Source organism: Pistacia vera, unplaced genomic scaffold (assembly GCF_008641045.1).
Source record: "Pistacia vera cultivar Batoury unplaced genomic scaffold, PisVer_v2 Contig483, whole genome shotgun sequence".
Lineage (NCBI taxonomy): Eukaryota > Viridiplantae > Streptophyta > Magnoliopsida > Sapindales > Anacardiaceae > Pistacia > Pistacia vera.
In genome coordinates this window covers 400,339-425,721 of record NW_022196316.1, presented here as the reverse complement: position 1 = coordinate 425,721, position 25,383 = coordinate 400,339, and the positions used below count along the sequence as shown (strand labels likewise).

At 34.8% G+C, this 25,383-nt stretch overlaps 2 pseudogenes; both read right to left on the bottom strand.

The window, feature by feature from the left end:
• Positions 1-663: 663 nt before the first annotated feature.
• LOC116146847 lies at positions 664-1,350 on the bottom strand (annotated as a pseudogene).
• Positions 1,351-19,099: 17,749 nt separating this feature from the next.
• Positions 19,100-22,121, bottom strand: LOC116146717 (annotated as a pseudogene).
• Between the last annotated feature and the right edge of the window lie 3,262 nt (positions 22,122-25,383).

Sequence of the window (25,383 nt, the reverse complement as noted above, 5' to 3'; positions counted from 1 at the left end):
GTAAACAAAGAAAGTAATACGCGGATTTACCCTGGTTCACCAATGTAGGCTACGTCCAGCTGAGTCAATATTTTGCAATATGTCTCACTTCTCTCGTTTACAATGAATGAATTGTTCTCACACCCATAACAAGAGAAAAGTATGTTTATATACTAGGTTTAAAGGATAAACCTAGTTTTACAAGAATTCCTATTCCTAAGCCCAACCAAAAGAATAATAACTTAAAAGGAATCCTACACGGTTTATACATGAAAAGCCAAAACCGCCTACGGGCTCGGGGGCGCTGCGGACCCCCGATGCGTCTCCGTTACCCATTAATGCTAAAGTAGTCGACAACTCCAACACAGAGGAAGATTGTTTGCATTAACACAATGTCTAATAAAACTTTTTCATAGAAATGTTCCCACTTTCTTGAAATCACCCAGATTAACATAAATTTCATTTTACAAAATTAAACATCTCCTCATACATTAATTTTATTCAAACTATTTATAGAAACAAGTACAACAATCAAATTCTCTCTAATGCCCTTTAATTAGATTCCAACTCCCAACTTCAAATAATCTAATAATTTAAAACTAATTAAACATCTAAAGAGTCATTAACTCCCAAAGATATATATTTTTTTTTTTTTTTTTTCCTTTTTTCAATTGATAAATATCTTCAAATTCTAAGCAGAAAAATACTGAGTTCAGGTCCTCCGTTATTATCTGGATTCAACATGTAGAATGCCTCTGACACGGCTGCCAACAACTCGTTCAAATTTTGCCCTCATGTACAATAATTCTCCCTCAGACACACTGGTCTTCCTTGCGTCCTCCACCACCGGAATAACCCCTGCGCCTACCGACACCTTTGCACGGTGCTCAAAAACGTGCCAATCGAGTCCCCACACGTGCGGGACTGCGCATACCCACACTTCCTCCCATTACAATACATAGTCCACATGGGCTCGTGAAACGTTTCCCGGGCCCCCGCGTCCGGCCTGAACTGGAGCTTTCTCACACTCAAGCGCTATCCGAACCAAACCGGACGCCATTTCTTTAACCAGATTGATGTAGACATGGCCAGTTCTAACAACAAACCGGTTCAGACCGGGGATCATCTTGAACGGCAAAACTAACATGGCCACGCCGGTACCAAATAAAGTTCCGGTGACTTTCCGGCCTAAGAGGATTTATAGAGAGATGGCGGTATCGATAACCACTTGCACGTGGGAAGAATAATAGTGGGAAAAGTTATGCATGGAGAAGTGGAACGAATGAAGAAGTGAACCTTAATGACTTTGTTTAGTCTTTGTAAAGCGATCCGTGAATCTCTTCTAACGAGAAGTTTACCCGAATTCTTCATTTTCAGGTATCGACGAGACCGCCGTTGACCTGATGTAGTTTGAAGGAATGATTTTTTTGAGCTTCTTTGCAGGTTAGTTCCTGGTACTGTCTCATGTTTGTTGAAGAGGAGAGAGAAGAACGATACGCCACCGTTTGTGTTGTGTTTTGTTTTGCTGTATTGGAAGGTATTGCAAGAACACACAGAGAGAGAGAAAATGGTGGAGGTTGAAGAGAAGAAAGAGGCCGACAATGGTGTATAGTGTTTGGAGGTGGTAATATAAGGGAAACTATGGAGGTTTGTGGTGATAATGATCTCCTTCTTAGCTTATATAGTGCATTGACGCTTTACATATTGTTCCCACAATTCATCATAGTGTTTCTTTCTTTGCTCACTGATATTCAACTACACTCATCCATCACCACCGTTCATCATGTGGTGATGCAACAGTGAACGTTGGTTTGATTGCTGAAAGAGAATTGATAATTAGTTTGGTGACCGGGATGATATGAGGTTAAGATATTTAAGTGATATATAATGGAAATTTAAACCCAACCCTCACTTTTTGCTAATCATCACCCTTATGGCACTTTTCTAGGAATATCAAAACTACCCCTAAACCCTAACATTATCCAACTCTTATAACTTGCAAGTATTATTAATATATAATTTTATTAGAGTTTTGTTCTTGGAAATCAAAACAATTTCAAATATAACGAAAGTGAGGAAAAAATAAATTTATTAAATTTCATCTTGCAAGTTATCAAGTTAAAGGAATTGATGGCGTAAGGGTCAAGGGTGGTTCTTTGACAATTTCCCACAAAAGTATCATAGTGTGATTAGTAAAAAGTGAGGGGTAGTTTTAAAATTCTCCCATATAATACTGTGCGACGATGAATTCATGTTGACCGTTGGATTGAATTTGTTGCTGGTTGGGACTTGATGTAGACGTAAATAGTATAGTAAATTAATTAACCAAGTGTGATTGTATTTGTCCCAAGGTCGTGTTGAGTGGTCTAATACACAGATTCTAAAGCCAGCTGCCCAAGTGGCCCCAATGACTTGGACAATTAATCTTCTAATAATTTGAAGTCTTTTGGAATTTTCCACTACCAAAATTATTTTGCTGTCAAATTTCATCCATCTCCTGCATTATTGGCTTGTCATCAAAATATAATGCCTTGAAAATAGTTATATAAACGAGCTCCGTCAATATTTTAGCTTGGCTTTTGTATCCATTATAACAATTGTTTTCTAATAATATGAATATATTCTCTCATTTATCAAATTATTACTAAGTCCCAATTAGATAAACTACGTGGAACCTTTGGCAAAATATTAAAAGAAATGCATGATAATAATTGTTTGGTTTGAAATACGGTGAGTAGTAGAAGTGAAGGAAATCAGTGAGAAACTTTAGCGAGGCCAAACTGGTTCACATTGTCGTCTCTACTTTTTTCTCTTAACTTCACTCATTGCTATGTTTTGTTTGGATGGAATTAATAAATATTTTGAATTGTTTTCAGAGAAAACATCTTTTGAGAACAAATCCACTTTTTAAACTAGTCTAATTATCATTTCATCATCTAATTAATCTCCTTTTAATTACAACTCTATTACAAAGGACATAACTTAACTCTCTTAGTCTTAGCCATGAGCAAGATGGGCTTGACTTTTGTGAGGTGCACCGGAGCCACGGAGGCGCGTGGGACGGCACTCTTGAATGCATATATTAATGTTAGATATGATAAATAAAGAAAGGTGACACGAGGGTGACGAACATGATGATGGGGGTCAATGCAAAATTATGATTGTGAGAGGCCACTTTGTCCCACTTCATTTGGAAACCCGAACATCAACCAACCCTTAACGATAATATTTTACTCATATTCATGATATCGCTTTATATATTATACAATTAATTAACCATCTTGATACTGTTATTATTCAATATTCTCATTACCTTTCTCTAAAATTTATATTAACATAAAGTTTTATACATTTTTAATTGTTCATTATGAAGTCTTGATTTTTTTAATCCCAATCAAATTAGTTTCTTGGGTTTATTTCATTTTTCTTGTTACAAAGATTATGAAAAAAAAAAAACAAACCTCTGATAAGGGTTTTTTTGTTATTTTTGAATGAAATAATAGGTTTAATACTAAGTGATCTCACAAACAATTTTTTTTTTTTTTTTATAACCGGGGTGTCTAGGCCAACTTACGCACATCTAACCTAATCTTTGAGGTCCATTGAACACTATCAAGCCTAAAGAATCAGGTAACCACAATGTTATTGTGTAGAAACATTTAGTTTCTTATTTAGAAATTGTTATAATTTTTTAAAATAAACAATTAATCTTTTAACCATCTTTTGACATGAAAAACCTAATTTCAATTTCATGCAACATACAGGACACATCATTGAATTTTTAGTGTATAAATTTATACTAGCTTATATTCTTTTTTTTTCTTTGATCAAATCTTTTATCTATATACATAGATTCTAATGTGGATGTCATTAAAATATAGTTTCTTATAATTAAGAGAAAGATTATCTTACATAATAATGAAAATATTTGGACGGTTCCAAACCAAGCATGCTAATGCCATGACCAATCAGATTGGTGGCCTAACATTTTAAAAGGCCAAAATATATAATGATTTGTGCTACGTGGGTAATATGGAAACCACCAGAGAATTTTTTTATTCCAAGTATAACATCATGTCATCTTCATTTGCATCATCCTCACCATTATTAAGATTAATGCATACACTATCACAATCTTACTATGCTCAATTTTTTATAATTAAGAAATCATGAAAAGGACTATGGGTTTTATCATAATGTGTGTATTTAAATTTATGTGTTCTAGAAGAAATTTAGAATTGTTTAAGTTTGAGACTTTCCATTTCCGAAACAAAATATAGATTAATTCATTTCTGAAAATTATACGAGTTCAATGTATCAAATCACGTGTTCATTTTAAAACTACTGTGATTAGTCCAATAATATTAATTCAATTCGTTGGAATTGATCTTCTCTTATAAATGGATTATCAAATTAAATAAATACTTGGGGTTATTTAAAAAAAAGAGCTCTATTAATGAATTTACCAGCTGAGTACCATTGGAAAAATTATAATTGAAGACCGGTAACTACATAGATGTATGGTTATATTACAGTGGCGAAACTACAATTGTATTATTGTAATTAGGGGTCAATTAAGTAAAAAAAAAAAAGTTTGATAAATTAAAAGGGTTAAAGAGAATAATTAAATTATAAAATTTTAAAAAAATTGTGGTGCTTGAGGTGGTCATAGGCTCATAGCCAGCCTAACCATATATAGGTCTCCCACCACTACCAGGCCCTAAATGGTCTCATGGCAAAAATAATTTTATATTTGATTCTATGATCTCTTCTCATATTTTTTGTTGAGGCTAATCAATTGAAGATTCTTTGGGTCTTGAATTCAACTCCATGTGGTCAGTGGGATTATCCTTCGGACTATTGACTCACTTGTTAATTATGATAATGCCAAAAGCCATGCATTTTTATTTATTACATCATTTAATCAAAAGTTATTTCAACATATCAAATATAAAATCTTGTTAGTAAATGGGTAAAAATGTCATCTGTTAATATGTTAGTCGATACCTTTCTGTTAAACTTTAGTTAGTTTTAACAGATTAGTTAGAGGTTTGTTACACTATATAAACACTATAAAAGTGTACATATACAAATGATATCAAGAAAAAAAAGAAAATACCAAGTTCAGATTCTTTCTTTCCCGTGTTTCTCTTTATCTCTCTTCCTTTTCTTTCTTACTTTACCCAAAGTCTCACTGGTATCAGAGCCATTGACTAGCGTAAAAATGGTTGATCTAACACATTCTTCTTTTAATTCAGCTAATTCAACTCATAAGGTACCCACTGGTTCAATCGATTGCGCAAGTTCCTCGTCAATGTCCCACTCAACTCTTCCAATAATTTCCCCTAAACAACTAGGGATAATTACAGATTTTGGAAATCCCAAATTCTGTTCGTAGTTGGATCTCACGATTAGAAGCACCTCACTGGATTAGTCTCATGCTCAACTCCATTGTCAGATTCAGGTTGAAAACTCGGAAGGAACCATGGAGAAAGACCTATCCGAGTACAATCGTGGAAGAAAACTGACAAATTTTAGAGCTCTTCTTAGCTCAATCTCTAAATCTATGTTTATTTGTTTCAAAATGTCAATTTTATGCCGACATGGGATTACCTTGGAGAAAGAATTCCTTACAAATCAAGAACCAAAACCTTGCATGTTAAGAATTTGTTGCAAATACTAAGAAGGACAATCTAAATATTCATGAGTATTTCGTTAAAATGAAAGGATTTGCAGAGATCTTGTCTGGTAGTGGAATTGTTGTTACCGTGAGGAGCTTTTGAACTATATACTGATGATTAAACTTTATATCCTGCTATAGTAATATAACTACCAGATTAAGTCTCACTTAGATCCATTAACAATTCAGGAAGCACAAATCATTCTGCAAGTATGAACTTAGGTTAGAAAGCAATCTGGCCATGAATTATGATATCAACACTGAGTTTAGTGGGGTCGTGCACTTGCTAATATCACTACAAATGAACTAACAAGTATCAAATGAATTACAATCTAAGTTCAATTTTGGACAAACCCACTTAGCAATCTAGCTTTGGACAATCTCAAATTCCCAGTCCGTTATTCAAACTCATAGTTTCACACCTCATCCATAATCCTCTACACAATCCATTCCCAATCCTAACCACCCTATTAACCCATCATTTTACAACCTATCTTACTCTCCACAATTTGGTGGTGACCGATGTAGAGGCAGAGATTTTGGAAGAAACAGGCTGGGATGTCAAGTTTGTGGAAAAACTGGACACTTAGCATTAAACTGCTATCACCGATTTGATGCTAGTTTTACTGGAGCAAATAATGTGCCAGGCAGAAACAATTTTGCTCAGAATTATCTCAGAGCACCAAATAACTTTCAGCATAATTTTACCCTTCACATGTTCCTTACAACTCCAATGCACATAATCCTATGACTTCACAGCTTGACTTCTCCAATACTGTCTCACACAGTTCAAGTGCTAATTCAGTTGGATTTCCAAACAGTTCTCAATTAGCTCCAGTGTAGTCTCAACCATCTATGCACAATCCTCAGAATCAAGCATTTTTATCTCAAACACATGTTCCTCCTAGTTCTACTCCAGTTGCACATTACAATGCCACTCCAGCCCCAGTTCAAGATGTCTCTTGGTACATGGATTCTAGAGCAACAGACCATGTGACCTCTAATGTATCTCAACTTACACTGAACTCAAACTACACTAGCAATGAGCAGCTTCAGGTTGGAAATGGTGAGCTACTTCCGATCTCTCACACTGGTTTTACTTCATTTTCATGTCAATCTAGATCTCTTCATTTGAAAAATGTGTTAATGTGTGCCTTCTATTACCAAAAACCTATTAAGTATTTCCAAATTTACCAAAGATAATAATGTCATTGTTGATTTTTTTGCTGATCACTGTGTAGTTAAGGACAAGCACTCCAAAGCTATTCTTCTTCAAGAAAAGCTTAAAGCTGGCCTATACCAACTCCAAACTTCAACCAATCCATCCTCTTCAAACTCAAATTTGTCTACTGGTCAGTCAACTCCTTCATCTTTAGCTTTCAACTCGTCAGCCAAGACTTCAAGTTCATTGCCCCTTGAGCAATCTTTGCCATTTGTAGTTACACAGTCATGTCAAAATAATATTGCTAGCTCTTTGTATGATTTCAAACAGTCTACTGATTCAGTTTCTATTAAGGCTGATTCAGTTCCCTCTAATCTGTCCAATCTTGTATCTACTTGTAATAATGCTGCTAATGATAATAAAGGCAACATTTTTCAATCATTTCCAATAGAAAAAACCAACTGCATGTTGTGGCATGAATGTTTAGGACATCCCAATGCCACTATCCTTACTAAAGTCATGAGTTCCTTGCATTTCAATTGCTCAATTCAAGGATCATTAGAGTTCTACACAGCCTGCCAATTTGGAAAACTTCACCAATCCATTTTTCCCAGATCAGCCTCTAGAACTTCTCAACCTTTAGAATTAGTTCATTCAGACCTTTGGGGACCAGCACCCATTTCGTCCCTTGAAGGCTTTAAATATTACATCCAATTTCTGGATGATTACAGTAGATTTACCTAGATTTTTCCCTTAAAAACTAAGTCTAAAACAAACCTGGCTTTTCAACAATTTCATAAACTTGTAGAGAGACAGTTTAATAAGACCTTGAAAAGTGTTCAAACATATTGGGGAGGTGAGTTTAGGATTCTAACATCTTATTTTGCTAATCATGGTATTGTTGTAAGACACCCTTGTCCTTATACACATCAAAATGGAAGGGTTGAGCAGAAACATAGGCAAATAGTTGAGCAAGGGTTGACCTTATTGGCTCAAGCCAGCATACCCTTAAAGTATTGGTGGCATGCCTTCCAAACAGTAGCCTATCTCACAAATAGATTACCTACCCCTATTTTGTCCAATTCCTACCCTTTTCAAGTTTTATTCCAACAAAATCCAGATTATTCAATCATAAAAGTCTTTGGTTGTGCAGTCTACCCATTTATCCGACCCTACAATTCTTATAAGTTTGCATTTCACACAACTTAATGCACATTTATTGGATTTAGTATGCATCACAAGGGATACAAGTGTATGGACTCAAATGGAAAAATTTATGTCTGTTTAAGTGCTAAGTTTGATGAGTCCACATTTCCTTTTGCTCAAAATTCCTCTTCACCATCACAAAATAGTCTTCCTTTGTCATCACCAACATGTCCTTCTTATACCTCTTCTATTGCCTTTATTATTGCTACTCATTTGCCTATATGTGATCGACAATATTCAACTATGTCAAAATTCTGCTCTCTACCAGCAAATGATATGTCTGTATCTACTCAGTCCCCTCCTCCTATCACAAAACCTGTTGAGTCTTTACCTTGTTCTGATCAGTCTCACAATTCATCTATATCTGCTCAGTCTTCTCCTCCTGTTCCAAGCCTCACTAAGTCTTCTCCTTGTTCTGATCAGTCTCCTAATCCCTCTGTATTTGCTCCATCTTCTGCCTCACCTTCATTAGACACTTCTCCTAAAAATATCCATCTGACAATAGACCTACCCTTTGACCCTCAGTCTTCACCATCACAGCCCTCTCATCCATCTCACTTAGCTGACTCCTTGAAGGGTATAAATCTCACAGTTGAACTTCCTTTTGATTCCCAATCTCTCAACATTCACCCTATGCTCACTAGATCTAAGGCCAAACTTCATAGTTCCATGTTAGCTTCCTCCATAGTCTCCTCCTCTTCTCTTGGTACAACTGAACCTACTAATGTCTATGAAGCTCTCAATCATCCTTCCTGGAAAGCTGCCATGCAAAGTGAGTTTGATGCCTTGCAATCAAATAATACTTGGGAACTTGTCCCTACTGAACCTAACATGAATATAGTGGGCTGTAAGTGGATTTTTCGAGTCAAACACAACTCAGATGGTTCCATCCAAAGATACAAAGCAAGATTAGTTGCTAAAGGTATCCAACCCTTGGAGTTGACTATCTTGAAACCTTTAGCCCAGTCATTAAATCAACTACTATTAAAGTTGTGTTGAGCTTGGCTATCACGTATGGCTGGGATATTTAGCAAGTGGATATTAACAATGCATTTTTAAATGGTGAGTTAAGTGAGACAGTCTACAGGACTCAACCTACAGTATGCTCAAAATCCCCTTCATGTTTGCAAGTTAGTTAAAGTCTTATATGGGTTAAAACTGGCCCCTAGCGCCTGGTTTGAGAAGCTGAAAACTGCATTTCTTCAATGCGGTTTTGTACCTTCTATAGTTGACTCTAGTTTGCTCATCTATAGACATAATGATCAGAGACTCTATGTTGTTGTTTATGTGGATGAATCTTATTAACAGGAAGTGACTCTGAGTTGGTTAAAACTATGGTTCAGCAGTTGAATGATGAGTTTGCATTGAAAACACTAGGATCTCTCAAATATTTTCTGGGTTTTGAAGTCCATAGGATAGCCTCCAACATTCACATGAGTCAGAAGAAGTATGCCCGAGATCTCTTAATTAAGACAGGAATGATGGATTGCAATTAGTGTTCTAACCCTATGACAGTCGGCAATAAGCTCACATTTGAGGACAGTGAATGTTTTGAAAAACCAACCCTCTATAGAAGTACAATCGAGGCCCTACAATACTTGACATTATCCTAGCCTGACATTGCTTATTCAGTGAACAAGCTAAGTCAGTTTCTCAAGGCCCCTACTCATCTTCACTGGCAAGCTTGCAAGAGACTCCTTAGATACATTAAAGGAACTATGGAATTTGGAGTTACATTTCACAAAGTCCATAGATTTCACCTAGAATGCTTTACAGATGCTGACTGGGTAGGTTGTATCCAAGATAGGAGATCCACAAGTGGCTTCTATTTATTTCTTGGTCCAAACCTGCTTCAATGGAGTTCACGCAAACAAAAGGTAGTAGTTTTATCCTCCACTGAAGCTGAATATTGTGCCCTTGCATAAGGAGCCACAGAAATAGCCTGGTTTCGAAGTCTCTTCTCTGAAATGGGACCGCTTCTTCACACTACACCTATCATTTGGTGTGACAATCAAAGTGCTGGATCACTAGTTTCTAATCCAGCGTTTCATGCAAGAACCAAACACATAGAGTTGGATGCTCATTATGTTCTAGAGCAGGTTGCAGCCAATCATATCAAGGTCCAATATGTGCCCACTGATTACCAAAAAGCTGACATTTTTACCCAAGCATTATCCACTACTAGGTTTGAGGCTCTTTGAGACAAATTGACTGTTGTGGCTGGCTCTCTTAGTGATACAGATACTAAATCTGCTAATGTTAATGTTGTTGATGCTAACAACTCATTTACTAATGTTGTTGATACTGATAACTCACCTACTAATGCGAAATTGGTAACATAGTAAGCTTGATGCTCTTCTGATTTTGACAACAAAGATGAAGTTGGTAACTAAACTAGTAGCAGAATGTGATTGTGACTGTGACTATGATGAATGATGTTGTTGTTGTATTGAAGAATGAATGAAGTTGGTAACTGAACTAGTAGCAGAATGTGATTGTGATTGTGATTGTGATTGTGATTGTGATTGTGATTAATGATGTTGTTGTTGTATTGAAGAATGAATGAAGTTGGTAGCTGAACTATTAGCAAACTATGATTATAATTATGATGAATGATGTTGTTGCTGTATTGAAGAATGAATGAAGTTGGTAACTAAACTAGTAGCAAACTGTGATTTCGATTTTGATGAATGATGTTGTTGTTGTATTGAAGTTGTTCTCCTTTGACTTTGCTAAATGTGATGAATCTACTAAATGTTGAAGCTACAGAGATATGATTCAGTCCCTTTGAATAATGCTGATACAGAGAGATGATTCAGTCCCTTTGAAGAATGCTAATACAGAGAGATGAATCAGTCCCTTTGAAGAATGTTGGTTAATTTGATTCAATCCTTTTGAATAGTGCTGATTAAACTTGATTCAGTCCTTTTGAATAGTGCTAATTAATTTTGAGCAGGGGACTACTAAATGTTGAAGCTACAGAGAGATGATTTAATTCAATTTTGAGTAAGGATGTTGACAATTCTCCCAGGTCCAACTTAAGAGAAGATGTTTGTAAAGGAGTGAAAGTGTCTGTACTTCCTTCCAGGTTCAGCTTAAAGGAAGATGTTAGTAAAGGAGTGAAAGTGTCTATATCTCCTCCTAGGTCCAGCTTAAGGGAAGATGTTAGTAAAGGGGTAAAAGTGTCATCTGTTAATCTGTTAGTCGTTACCTTTCTGTTAAACATTTAGTTAGTTTTAACAAGATTAGTTAGAGGTTTGTTACACTTGTGTAAACACTATAAAAGTGTACAGCATAACAAAATGAATATCAAGAAAAAAGAAAAATGCCAAGTTATCAGATTTCTTTCTTTCCCGTGTTTCTCTTTATCTCTCTCCCTTTTCTTTCTTACTTTACCCAAAGTCTCACTAATCTAATTAATAGTTATAAAAGTTATTTAAAATTTGTGTAAAAACATATGATATATATTACATCTGTATAGGTTTTGAATATCGCCATTTGAAGTCATTTTCGTGTTTATACGTTCTTTTGTCATATACTCTCTTGTTTAATTTGCAGAGATTTGATTATGACATCGGAACAAAATGTTATTAACTTATCAATTATCATAGTCTTTAATTTTAATATTACCATCACAATTAGGTAGTTAACATCACCATTTAGGTGAATTAATCTATGTTTAATTATCAACTTAATTTTGGTTTTATTGAATTACTCTCCCTCTTGAAAAACTTTGAAATTCCTGTCAGAGTTTGAGCTATAAGGAAGGCAGAAGAGGCATAACACTACCGAAGAATGCCAATGGATGGAAGCTTGACAAAGTGACTGAAACAGTGTCAAAGAATGTCAAGAAAAGAGATAATAAAAGACTATAATTTTATGTATATTTTTTATATTGTAATGAGTACATCAACCAATTTATATAATGGCTTTGAATACAATAAAGGTAATGAAATAATACAGTAAAGGAAATGTAATAAGGTCTTAATTACAAAATATTACAATAATCAATCAAATAATTGTAAATCAATAATTGCTTGATTCCAGCATAAATGTCTTTAGCATTCCATATTTCATCACTCCCCCTCAAGTTGGTGGTTTTGTAGATGCCGAAAACCCCAAGCTTGTGTAGTAAGTAAGAATGCTGACGACTACATAAAGGCTTCATGAATATGTCTACTAGTTGTTCTGATGTTCACATGTGCATGGTCTTGATAATCCCTTCTTGAATTTTCGCCTTGACGCAATGACAGTCAATTTCTATATGTTTGGTTCTTTCATGGAAAACTGGATTTGCTGTGATATCATTAGTAGCTTTGTTATCACAGTATAAAGTGACTGGTTTTCTTATTTTCACTCCTAAATCTTTGAAAAATCCAAGAATCTAGACAATCTCACAAGTTGTTCTATGCCAATAACCACAACGAAGACAACGGGAAAATAAAATAAAATCCTAAACAGTAAACATGACAGCAGAATAATGAAAGGGGGTTGTAGTCAAGGCAAACTAAATAAAACAAAGAAATCTCTAATGGTAGAAAATATCAGGTTAAGAGCAATCAGTTCTCGGTTCAAGATCCACTTAAACATGCATTGGACATGAACTAGCCGTAACACTATTCTATCTCATTATTACTACTGATCCTAGGAAACAACAAGCTCTGTTACCCGAATTTTCCCTTAATTGTCACTACTGAAATAAGTTCTCCAAGTAGATCCCAACCCTTGAACAACCTAGAATAAGCTCTCCAAGTTAAATTCAATGGCAGCCTTAAGAATTAGGAAAATAGATCAATCTAAGCAACAATCTCGCAAGCTCGGATTATTTAACTTAGGTGATGTTATTCAAGGTGACAGACTGAAAACTTGTCCATAATCATCTATCACCATGTGTTACTCATTGAATAGAAATAGGACAATTACGTATCACAATTCCTAATTCTAATAGATAAAATTCCAATTAAACAATTCAACAGGCCATTACTAAATCACTCAAACAGAAAATTATAAACAATTAAAATAGAATAACATAAACAATTCCAATAAAAACGAGATTGAGAACAGTGTTACTGAAGTTAAGTTACACCAATGACATGAATTCAGGCTTCAAAATCTCCTTGAACTAAAGAAGAAAGATCAGCCTCACATCTTGACGTAGAAAGTAAAAGAAAACCGAAAAAACTAAAAATTACTATTGTCTCTTCTCCCCCCTTTTAACCTAACAACTCCTCAATAAATAACATGTTTTTTTTTCTTAATTCTACCCTAGGAATCACGGAAAATCTTGCGTAGACGTTTCCTAAAAGATAGACTTCCAGATTTGTCAAAATCTTATCAGATATGGAAAACAGAATTCGTCTCCAGATTGCACCAGGATTGTCACAATGAAAAGATCTTTTTTGGGCTTGGTCACTTCATAAAAATTGTAGTCCCAGATGTGTAAATGAATATGGGCTTTTGAATCACCCGCTTTTGATATCTAGCACTCTAGTTAGGCCTATTCGAAGATTCAATACTCAGCCAGGAAATCCTTCCGCGACTAGGATTCCAGGTCTAGTTTTGCAACAACTATTGAGGACCCAAACGAACTCAGATCCTCGACCATAATACCTTCCTGGAAATCTTGATTTGTCAACTTTACTTTTTCTGAAGAACACTTTTGCAATCGAGAAATCTGACTCTATGAAAAACCTGAAAAATGTAGCAATGGTCAGAATAACAAAAATCTGGAATTTCCTAATCTTTTCTCAATTATTTCCTAAAGTCTATCCAAATATGCCAAACTTATAAAATAAACTCTAATCAACTCAACTAGGCATAAAAAATAATAAAAAAACATAATATGGAAGGAATAAAAATATATAAATTACATTCTTATCAGATGTCGAAATTCCCATCTCGAGGTAAAATGAGTCCTAATCTAGGACATCCTTTTAAATACTTAAGTACCTTAATCGCTGCATCCATATGAGATTGTTTTGGTCCATGCATAGACTGACTTAGTATATGGACTGCATAACTTATATCAGGCCTTGTCATAGTGAGATAGATGAGTCTTCCTACGAGTCTCTGATAAGGAGATGGGTCTTGTAACAAAGGATCATTTTCTGAAGAGGCTGTCTTATGGTCATAATATTGTGATATGAGTTTGATGTTTTGTTCCACAGGAATGATGTTGGGTTTGCATGCTGATAAACCAGAATCGGACACAAGTTCTAAAACATATTTCCTTTGACTTAGAGATATACCTACCAGGGAACGTGCAATCTCAATGCCCAAGAAATACTTTGGTTCCCCTAGATCTTTTATACGGAAATGTTTATTGAAATGCTCTTTTAGGGTACGAATGACATCCTCACCGTTCCCAATGATTAGAATATCATCAACATAAATAATAAGAGCAATAAAGGTGGTACCTTTGTGCCATGTGAAGAGAGAGTAGTCATGCTTAGATTGAGTGAATCCCATGTTTATTAGAGCCTCTGTGAATTTTGCATTCCATTGACTGGATGCTTGCTTCAAACCATATAAGGACTTGCGTAGATGATAGACCATATTCTCCCCTTGTCTACAAAGTCCAGGAGGAAGATCCATGTAAATTTCTTCATGAAGATCTCAATGAAGAAAGGCATTATGGATGTCCATTTGATGAAGGGGTCAGTCATGTATGGCAGCAATGGACAAGAAAGCCCGAACAGTGACATGCTGGGCTACTGGAGAAAAGGTGTCTTGGTAATCAAAACCTTTTTACTGGGTGAAACCTTTAGCAACGAGATGAGCCTTGTAGCGCTCAATGGATCCATCGGCACGGTGTTTGATCTTGTAAACCCATTTGCAACCAATGGGTTTCCTATGAGAAGGACATGGAACAAGATCCCAGGTATGATTTTGAGAGAGAGCACTGAGTTCATCGTCCATGGCCTGACGCCAATGTATATGGGGAACAGCATCAGAGTAACAAGAGGGCTCTTGTTGGGTGGAAATCTGATTGATACAAATCCTGTGGGCAGGAGACAGTTGATCATAAGTAGCATAGTTGGAAGTAGGGTAAGTAGTACTTGTGGTAGTCTGGATGGTAGGGCAGACATAATCTTCTGTCCAAACAGGGGGGGGCGAGTGACCCTTGTAGAAGAAACAGGAACAATAGAAGTATCATCCAGCGGAGGCGGATTGGGAAACTGGTTCTCTAGAGATGGATTCGGAGATGTGGAAACTGGCTCTGAGGTCGACTTGGAGGGTCCCATATCATGAATGGGATACATGGTATAATATGGTCCTAATAGATCAGCTGCTAAAGGATCTTCCAAAAAAGGTGGAGACTGCGGAGATTCATTATAAGGGGACATGTCTAAAAAAGGAAAGGAATCTTCATGAAAAACCACATCCCTAGAAACCAAGAATTTCCCTGAGGTGATATCATATAGTCGATAACCTTTCTGATGCATTGGGTAACCCATAAAAACACATGAATTAGCCCAAGGAGAAAATTTATGATGCCCCTTTAAATTTGTAGAGTAGCATAAACACCCAAATACTCAGAGATGATCAACTGTAGGTGGTTTACCAAAAAGAACTTCATAGGGTATCTTGCCATCTAGAACCCGACTCGGCATCCTATTGATCAAGTAGGTGGCCGTGACCACATTTTCGCCCCAAAGGGTGGTTGGGATGTTGGCTTGGTGTTTTAGGGCACGGGTGACCTCTAGAAGATGTCGATGTTTTCGTTTAACTATGCCATTCTGTTAAGCGGTATAGACACAAGAGCTTTCATGGATAATACTAAGAGAGGAAAAAATGACCGAACATTGAGTGTTAAAAAAATCCCAAGCATTATCAGTTCGAATTCGTTGAACGGAAAAATCAAATTGGGTTTTGACCATGGACAAAAAATGTCTGATGTGAGTGAGTGCATGTGTTTTAGATTGCATGAGGTAGACCCAGGTTCCCCGAGAGTAATCATCAATGATGGTGAGAAAATATCTAGAGCCATCGTGATTGGCTATGTGAGATGGACCCCATATGTCCATATGAACTAAGGAAAATTTACGGGTGGTGGAAGGCGTGTGTTTGGGAAATTTTGTGCGAGATTGTTTTGCAAGAGGACAAATAGGACAATTGGGTTGAGGAATAGATGCACTATGACCCAGACGTTGATGTAAAATAAAAGAAGTTTTATTAATGTTTATATTAAAAATAGAACTGTTATTTTCAATAATACAAGACATTGAGTTTTTAGCATCAGAGGCACCTATCCAATAATAAAGACCTTGGTGAACTTTACCTGAGCCCATCAGATTCCCAGTCAAACGGTCCTGAAATTCACATTTGTTAGGAAAGAATTTTAATACACAGACATTATCTTGACATAGTTGAGAAACAGAGATGAGATTGAAACGGAAAAAAAGAACAAACAAGATATTATGAAGGATTAAGTGTTTATTTAGATGAACAGTTCCCATTTGGGTGGCTGGTGCATGTGTACCATTTGGCATGCGGACTGATGTGTAGGGTATAGGGGATGTGTGGGAAAAATGTTTGGGATCGCAAACAATGTGGTCATTGGCCCCTGAATCAATTATCCAAAAATTTTCTTTTGTAATATTGGAACAAAAAGATGTACCTGCATAGGATGTTGTATTGGCCTACAGATTTTGATTTAGCATCTGCAGGATCTGATGATACTGTTCTTGGCTAAACATAGGGGTTGCAATGTTATTCCCAAAAGTGACAGGGTGACTTACTTAATTAGCAATGGCAGATCCAGACCGTTGGTTTTGGTGGCGACCATGTAATTTCCAACAGGTGTCTCTCGTGTGGTTTCTCCGTTTGCAAAAATCACAATAACGATTTTTGTTGGACTTGAATGGCCCATGAGAGGAATTAAAATTGGTGGAGTGAGCTAGGCTATTTCCCGAATTTGGGCCAACTGCAAAGCTTGAGCCATTTCTGGAATTTGGGCTAGCAACTAAACTCGAGCTCAAACAGTTATTAAGCCCAAAGAACCCATTTGATTGTGAGCCATTGGATGAGGAGATGAGATCCAGGCCGCTCACTCCTCCATATAAAAGATTGCTTTCCCTTTCAAATTGCCCTAGCCTCCCTTTTTCATTTCCATGTTTCATCTCCGGTGGTCCAGTCTGCCGTTGTTGTGGGTTGACTGTGAAAGTAGTAGCCTCAATATTGGGTTGGGATTCAGACGAAGCCAATCTCTGGCTTTCGTCTTGCTGGCCAATTGGTAGGTGTGCTGGAGAGATGGCACCAGTGATGTAGCCAACATCTGTGTCCGAAAAGCCAAAAAACTGTCATTCAAACCAATCAAAAAATGGATTAACTTGTTTTGATCCTTAAGGTGCTTGATCTGGTGAAGAATCCTGGAGGGCCCTTCAAGCGGTTCTTCAACAGCATCGAGCTTGTTCCAAATCGTTGAAAGGCGATTGAAATAAACGATGACTAGCAGGTTGCGTTGTTTGATTTCAAGAAGATTTTTACGCAAAGTAAAAATCTTTGCGAGATCGAGTTGGCCATACATCTCTCGGATGTTTGTCCACATTTCATGTGCATTCTCTGTCTGAGGCAAGCCAGTAGCAATCTCCTAGGTCAGGGAGTTGTTGATCCAGATGCAAACTAGAGTATTGCACCGAATCCAGTGCTATGAAAGATGTGGTTTAGTGGGTTGGGGAAGGGTTCCATCAATGAACCCTTCCTTATTTTTGGTTACCAGAGCTCGCTGGAAGTCTCTGGCCCAAGTGGCATAATTTTGAGATCCAACCAATGGCTGTTTTACGAGCACAAGCTCAGGGCCATCCAAAACCGATGAAAAAAGGGCATCCCCTAGTTCCGGTCAACCGGTGGAGGCTGGAAGAAATTGGAAGATCAGGTAGGGATTTTGACCCATCGAGTTAGGGTTTTGACCCATAAACCTGAATGGAAATGGGCCGGGTTGAAAGTTGAATCCGAGTTGTTGGTTGGGCTATGGTTGATGGTTTAGACCAGTGTGGATGTTTGGGCATGTTGGAGGAGTGGGATTAGTTTGGTTGTGTGGGCCTTCATTTGTGGCTGTGGACTCTGAGTCTGGTTCTATGGGTGTTTTGGTTGGGTCCATTTTGTGATGTTTGGAAAAAAAAAAAAAAATTAATCCTACTGCCTTGTTTTGCATGTTCAGAGAAACAATGACTTAGAGAGGATTCTAGTGGAAGCAAAGATTAGCTTTGATACCATGTCAAAGTTTGAGCTAGAAGGAAGGCAGAAAAGGCAGAACACTATCGAAGAATGCCAATGGATGGAAGCTTGACAAAGTGACTGAAATAGTGTTGAAGAATGTTAAGAAAAGAGATAACAAAAGACTGTAATTTTATGTATATTTTTTATATTGTAATGAGTACATCAGCCAATTTATATAGTGGCTTTGAATACAATAAAGGTAATGAAATAATACAGTAAAGGAAATGTAATAAGGTCTTAATTACAAAATATTACAATAATCAATCAAATAATTGTAAATCAATAATTGCTTGATTCCAGCATAAATATCTTCAGCATTCCATATTTCATCAATTCTAACTTCCACTACTGGAAAATAGTTCTAAAACGACCCTCAGAATTTGTCGTAATAGGACTTTCTCATACCCTTTTTAGTCTAATAGGACTTTAACGAATGCACCGCTTTCAGTCTAACAGGACATCATGATATAAATTCCAATTCTTAAACTTTAGAGAAAGAAAAAATAGAAGTTTTCACATAACGTTAACGTTGTGAGAGTGTATAGGTAATATGCAACGTTGGGGAATATAATATGACATGCACATAAAACAAAAACATCTATTTCTATGAGTGATGCTATGGGTACTAATGGATGAGTACTAATTTGTGTACTAACTAAAGCATAGTACCCGTACTATGCGCACAGTACGGGTACTATGCTTTAGTTAGTACACATATTAGTACTCATCCATTAGTACCCATAGTATTATTCCTATTTCTATTGACCATGTTAACAAAACTAATTGAAAATAAAGTATTTGTCACTAATGGAAGGGGCTAAATTTCAATCCAAAACATAAATATATCACTGTCACTCTGATGCCACTTGACTTCCAGAATCATTGCAAATGGACTCAATCTTTGGTGCTTTCTTCTTGCGCCTAACATGAACATCTAATGATAACCTGTTAGACCCAAGAGATATTAGATAAGATTCAATCAATCCTTTGGTTGGTTGCCTAGAAAATTAAAGAAAAAGAAAAAGCCAAGAATGACTAACAAACAATTAGAAGACTAGAGAGAGTAATATCACTCATCTCAAAGTTCACATCCCTAACATGTCATCATATAAGCATTTTCTTTTCATTCAATATATTATTACTTTATTTACGTGTGAATATCATATATTATTTGGGATAGAAAATTTGGGATAAATTTTGGGAAGAATTGTATTAATATAGAAGATATATAATAACAAAAAATATATATAGAGAATTGAAAAAATGGTTGTTCATTATTCAAAAGCTCAACTTACCCCAAGTGCAATGAAGTATCTGAATAATTATCTTCCTCTTCTGATTCACCATGGCAATCGGTTTTCGAACTTGTGAAGGAAAATCTTTTCTCTAGAGGATTAAATTCAAGCAAAGGCGATCTAGGACATCGAAGCTCCTCCATCTATTGCACATTTAATTTGGTGAAAAAATAGTAAACAATCAAAACAATATCAAGTCAAATTCAAGTTCTTGTGGTTATTAAGATTATGGCTTACCTGTATCCGTAGAGTCTCATTCTGTAGCATGGCCTTTTGCTCATGAGTGTAATTAAAAACCAAACAAGGGAAACAAAGATTTTATACATAGTTTAGAAACATCTGAACAACGTTACAAATGTTTATGCCTCCATGTATAAATATGCAGCCTAATTAAAATCCATAAAATGAATGTCAGTTTAACAGTGATCTGGATCTCTTAACTGCTCCACTAGAACTTGCTCCTGCAACTGTAAAGTTTCAGTAAAAAGGTCTGACAACTTCTTTACAATATTCTTAAAAACATATGGGATTTATTAGTAAACGGTCCAACCAAATAGAAATTGTGCATTTTCGACCCATACCTACAAGGGTTTGTTTTTGAGTTTCATGCAAACGTCTTCACCTAAAACGCGTTTATAATTAAATTGAATCCTAGACTCAATTGTTAGACGATGTTGGATTTGACAAACTCCTGAACCTAGACATTAAATTGAATCCTACACTCAATTGTTAGACGATGTTGGATGTGACAAACTCCTGAACCTAGACTCAATCACAGACTCATTTGTTAGGCCAATGTTAGATGGGACAAACTTCCCACCATAAGGTTGTGAAATAGTGGCACCCACCTATTGGCCAGCAAACCCGAAACCAATTTTCAAATCTCAGGTGTAACTAAGGAGATATTTTTCATTTTGAGTCTAGACCCTTGTAAGGTTGCTTAATTACCTTCTTATCTTTGATACACAAGATCCCTTCACTTAATTGGTGCTCTAATTGTTGCAGCTCTTTGAAGCTCAAGTTATCCAGTTCCTTGCCTTTCATCCGTCTGAAAATAACAAATGTTTACAGAAAGTCGAAGAACATGATGCATGTTTTATATATTGACAAAAATTGTGAGAGAAACATGATGATAATTACTTACAAATATGCCAGCCGTAGCCTTGCAAATTATTTTTTCAAGGCATTTACTTCTATGATTTGTGATAGCTGTTTCTTCTATGATATCATAAACAATTGAAAGTTACTCACTGAAATCACAATCACTTAGTCCCCGCTGGGGATTATTAATTTCATTAACTTTTTTCCAAGAAAGAAGAGTAATATACAGTATATTGAATTTTCTGAAACAGTACTTTGTGAATGAAAACAGAGGATATATTTAATACGGACGATTACTATAATGTTTTGGAATATTTCAAAGAATGCAATTTAAAGCGCTAGCATAATTTTACAGATGCTTAAAAAGAGTTTTTTTTTTTTTTTTTTTAATTTTTTTTTATTTCTGCAAATGGTTTTGAGAAACACAAAAATCATCTTCTAAATTCAGAAACAAACGCCTATAAGATACCTCTTGGCGAGGCTCATCAACAGGAGGTTCTTGGCACTCCACGTCCATGCCTTTATTGTATCTTGAAAGAATTTATTTCATGCTACATTATAAGTAAAATAACTAATCATTCAGAAAATCCCACTAACATAAAGTAGCTAGGGTTAATTTGTTTATACTTTCATTTGAATTTATTTAAAATCTTGAAAATAATGACATGAAGTCAATATGTTATATATGACATTGTTGAATATATAAGGGATAAAGATTTTGGTTGAGCCCCAATACGGTAGAAATTTCCTAAATCATGTATACTATCAAGTGACAATCTCTTCTATCAATTCTTGAATTTTTTATACAAGAGAGGTTATTGAGTTTTTAAACTTCATATATTGTTGCCCTATATTGGAATAAGACTCTGTTTGGATCAAGATATAAGTTGGGAAAACTTGAAAAATAAATATAGAAAATACGGAAATGAAAAATCATTTCCTTAGGATATAAGCAAACAAGTTCCTTGGTTTCCTTAGGCACAAAAAAGGATCACCTTCATTACAGCTTTATCTTTCTTTTTCCCCATATATCGTTTACTAACATTTTTCCCCAAAAAAAGAAAACTTAACTATTAAATTTATCCAAATTGTGATTGAATACGATTCTGTTCTAGGGATTAATCACACGACTGATGAAAACTATATAGTTTTGAGTATGACTTAATTATTTTGTTTATTAACTTGTTCATATATTACAGTTCATAATTAAAGAACTTTACATAACATACTGAAAATTAACCAGATTAAAAATCAGCAACAGATAAAACTGACCAAGATGATTTAAGCAATAATACCTGGAACTTGAAAACTCATAAAGCTTGTCTGTGCTTGAGAAGATGATGACACCAACCTCCGCATCGCATAAAACCGATAACTACTTGGCCTTTTTGAGCAACCCATTGCGGCGTTTCGAGAAGGTGACTTGCCTACTGTTCAAGTTCTCAATTCTCTTGATCTCAATTTTGCCTCTTCCCATGTTGTTTGATTATTACTTTTTTTTTTCTTTTTCTTTTTTTTTTTTCTGAGAAACAAAACAACAAAGAAAGAAACGAAGAATACAGATAGAAGAAATATGCAATTTGTCTAAATATAAGTAAGTTACTTAAATTGATAGGGATTGTATGGGACGAACGAGGGAAAGAGTGACCAAAATTAGGGAGATATTATAGAAAGGTGACAGATAAGATACTATATCTAGTAATTATCCATATATGGTATGCCTAGTACTTAAGGACTTTTTTATTTTCCTTCTTTTGGAATCTGTGCTAGGGAGTTTTTGGTTGTTTACAGGTTAAAATAGCCAAAAGCACTTTTAGATTATATTAGGGTGGACAAGCACTTAAAAAAATGTTAAGGAATTTTACATTAATTGATGCTGCCAATTTTACATCTTGATATATATACGAGTCTTACATTTAATGTTACGTTTAATCTTAATTCACTGTTATTAATCAATAATATTCAACATGCTATAAATCTTATGTTCTTATATCTAATGACTTTTATGTTTATTTTTTACTGTTTACATTCTTCATGAATAGAATATTTGAAAACATTGTAATAATATGAAAAACAATTTTAAGCAGATTCTAAGCCTTAAATATATGAAAAATGCTAGGTCTATAACCTAATCTCATAACCCCCGACGTGATAACTCATAATTAGTCAATTCACAAATGCATCATGTCTACTTGCTGTGGGTCTCGTCTATCTAACCAATTGTGAGTTGTCATATCGGAGATTGTGAGAGAAGATCATGAGATTAGTTTGTGGACCTAGCATTATTGTAAATATATTTGGTTCGTGAGGTTTGGACTTACTTTTTGGTCCAGTAAAATTTCAAAGTAACACTCAAACCAAATATGATGAATCAAAGTTATTTAACTCAAATTTCTAAATGTTGTTATCAACTATTTGAAACATACATAATTTGACAGGGTATTTGTTTGAAATGAAGTTATATCATGAAATTCTCATAGGAAAATTGATTCAAATCCTAAAATAGAGTAATTAAATTGGACTGTAAATATAACCAAACACATCCTTACCAAAATTAATGGCATGTTGTAGTATAAATCTCCATTGATAGAAAATGTAAAAAGGAAAGGTTTCCAAAGGGTTTTGGATAATAATGAAAGTAAATACATAAATATACAAGTAATGAAATCCCTTAGGAATATTCTTCCTTTGTAAGAAGTGTTGCTTCTTAGGCATGGTACAATTAGAGAAGCAAATTTTGTAAAAATTAAATATATAGGTTAACACTACAAATTTAAATTGGCTCTGGGATTACCATGCCATTATCTATAACTTAATGCTATACATAATATGAAATAATAGTAATATTTGATAAAAAAAATTATTTGGATTTAGTTTATTCATCTCCTTTTTAGTACTCAGGTTTAAGAATTGAAATAGAGAAATAGGAGAGCATATTTCTCTTAAATTTGATCAAACTTTAGAAAGATGTTGAAATGCAAATGACAGAAAAATATATGTTTTTTTCTTAATAGTTAAGTAATGTTGAGTTTACTCTTTTAGGAGATACTAATATTATTAGAACAATAACATTTTGCTTACAATTGAGTCATACAACTAGACAAAAATTATATCAAATTCATGTAAAATGATTACTCTATTCTTTGTTTCTTGTCTAGTTGTATGATTCAGTTGTAAGCATAACATTACTCTTATAAGAATATTTTACTTAACTTATTTTATAGTTTATTTTAGAATAAATAGACAATATTGATTCAATTATAATCAATTCAATAACAATTGAATTCACTAAATTATCTCCTTGAGTCTCTTTCTTCTATTTTTCACTCTTCACTGCTCATAATTCCAACAATATATAACCATTTCAGGATATGTTATGAAAATTTTCAGATTATGAAATGCTCTTTCTAATCAATTTCAAACTAATGTGCATATATTTTAACTTAATTTCAATCGGAGTTAATGAAATTTTCCTATGTTATTTTTCAATCTCAAATTCAACTAGTATCATAATAATTAGTGTATATAGCATAAAAATTACCGTACACCCTAAATTCAAAGATCATTTATAATAAATAATTTTTTTTTTCAATTTCTTACTTTATTTTGTGCTTCACTCTCATAATTCTTTTTAATCAATTTTATGAAAAATAAATAATTACTAAATTTATTTATTTAAGACTATTTTAAATATAAATGGGATTTGTGTAGATAGTTATATAATTCTAAAAATTTGGGTATATATAAAAATTGAATTTAATAAAATAAAAGAATTGAACAAATAACATCACATACAAGGGCTGGTTGTGGGTTATATGAGATTACTCTAGTAATGTTATCTTATATTACTAACATTACTAATATAAGATTTTGGTAATCTTTTAAAACCAATAATAATCATTGTTAGTTATATAGCTGGTACTCTGAATACCCTAGCCACCTAAGAGTACTGTTGACCGTTGGCCACCACCGTTAATCGCTGCTTACAATCACCGGAATGGTGACCAACTAGCCGAATCTGGCTGGTCATTTGCAAATTTGGTCATTCCAGAAAAGGCCATATTGACTCACGAATGACCAGATTCGAGTAGTCGTGCGCCGTTACGCCGACTATCGGTCGCAACTAGGGTGTTTTGTAATTGTACATATCAAAAAAGAAATCTAATTTAGGGTTTGTTATTTTACGATTTGAGGAAAAAGTTTAGAAAGCTCTCTTCCCTCTGTCGACTACAACTTGTCGTTCGTCGATCTCCGGTGCCATTCTCTCTCGTTCTTAGACCTCAATGCCATTCTCTCCCGTTAGTGGAATCTTCGATGCCTCTTTGTTATTGGGCGTATAGTTTTATTCTCAGTTCTTCCTCCCTAATTCTATCGAGACTTTACTTTGCACTTCAACAGGTATGCCACGAATTCTTTTTGCTTTATATTTCTTTTTCAGTTTTTGATTTCTTGGCTAGATTTCTTGGCGTAATGATTGTGAATTTGTGAGAGAGAGATTTCACTGTATTTTCGTATTCTATTTCCTGTTGTCTTTGAACTAGATGAAATACCCATGCGTTGTGCAGGTATATTTATTATATATTTTTATATTATTATTGTTTTTTTTTTTTTTTGTGTTTTAAATATATATTTTCTATATTAAAGTTTATTTTACATTGAATTGATAATTAAGGAAATCAATAAAAAAAATATCATATATGAAATAAATAGTATATATTTATTGTTGGTGTAAAGAAATA